The sequence below is a fragment of the Echinops telfairi genome, unplaced genomic scaffold (assembly GCF_000313985.2).
Source record: "Echinops telfairi isolate 266 unplaced genomic scaffold, ASM31398v2 ScPeMD7_3533;HRSCAF=4204_1, whole genome shotgun sequence".
NCBI classification, from domain to species: Eukaryota; Metazoa; Chordata; class Mammalia; order Afrosoricida; family Tenrecidae; genus Echinops; species Echinops telfairi.
The window spans coordinates 31,052,282-31,053,905 of record NW_022107432.1 but is presented as its reverse complement, the minus strand read 5'-3'; positions in this window follow the sequence as shown (position 1 = coordinate 31,053,905).

The window sequence follows — 1,624 nt, the reverse complement described above, 5'->3', positions numbered from 1 at the left end:
GCCTGGGTTATCATGAGAGCCCCTTCGCAATACACACCAGTACCTTTCATGGAAACTGCCCTCCACGGGCAGTTGGGAGGAGACAAACTTTTTAAAACTGTTTTCTTGTTTTCATAAGTCCCCCTTGCATGTCCAGTGTTAGCAGCAGAACTAGCTGCCTTTGATTCAGAGCAGAGCGGTGCTCCACAGGGTTTTCAATGGCTGGTTGGGGGGGGAGGGTTGGTGTCATGGTTGCGTGTTGGGCTGCTGGCTGCAAGGTCAGCAGTTCAAAACCACCAGCCGCTCCTGGGGAGACAGTAAGGTGGGGCTTTCTCCTCCCGTAATGAGATGAGGCCTTGGAAACCCCAGGGGCAGGTCTACCCTGTCCTATAGGGTCCCTGTGCGTCAGCATCGTCGCAATGGCGGTGAGTGTCATTTTTGTGGTTGTTGGGGTCGGGGTTGGGGTGAGTGGAGAAGCAGATCACAGACGTTTCTCCTGAGTCACGCGGTGGGTGAGCTCCAACTGCCAGCCCTTGGGGTAGCAGCCACGCACATGAACCTTTTACACCCCCCAGGGACTCTCTGCCCGGGCTACTGTGGTGGGGATGGTTAGGGGACATCCAGTCAGCTCAGAAGCTTCTCAGCCCAGTGCACAACAGAACAAAGCCCTGCGCCATCCACACAATTAGCGCTGTGTCTGAGCCCACGTTGCTGCCACAATGTCCGCATTTCAAGGAACGAGATGCAGTGGGTGTCCCCTTCCCCACCCCCAGGGGAGTAGTCTGGTCCCCGCTACCCTGCCAACCACGCTCTTTAATAACATATGGTTTTAAGAGCAGGCGCATTCAGGTTGAAGGTCTATTTAATTTAAGATCAAAGTAAACCGAGCCAGGGATCTTTACGGAGCAGTGCCGCGGTTCTTTCTGCTTCTCTGTAGGTGCCTGCCATCAGGGATGAGACTGTCAGAGAGGCGATTCAACAACGAAACCACAAAACCGGCTGGAGCACAACAGGGCCTTTTTGTCCTGCTCAGCCTCTTCTCTGCTCGAGCTAACTTGGCTCCAGGGAGCCCACTGCGTTCCCGTTCCCAGGCCAAAATGCCTGCGCCCAGCTGGTTGGGGAAAAGGGTGCAGTAATCGTTCTTCAAGTTGCCGTTGCTATGGAAACTCTTCTTGCCATTGCTGATGGCCACAGTGCCCTGTCACTCTCCAGGGACCTGCTACTGCTTCTAATCAGAGCATCGACAGAATTCGGCAAGGCAATGCTTTTCTGCTGCCAGGAGACCTGGTGACATCGAGCTTAAAGCACCCGGCAGATAACCCAGAGGTCGGCTGTTCAAACCTACCCCCAGTGGCTCCACGGGAGAAAGAAGGGGTTGCTTGCTTCGGTGAAGGTTTCAAAGGCTGGAAACCATTCAGGGCAGTTCTGTTCTGCCCAAGAGTCAGAATCAACCCAGCAGCAGTGAGTGTGGCCTGAGGCTTTTGTGTTTGTTTGTTAATGATTTTCAAAGAGTCTGCCTCCACTTGGCCACCCCCTCCCTGGGACAACCAGTGCCTAGAGGGAGGTAAGAGATGAGAATCACGTAACAAAGAGTAAGTGCTGAAATCCTGGTGGGGACTGAGCATGATAGTGGGACAGGAGGAGA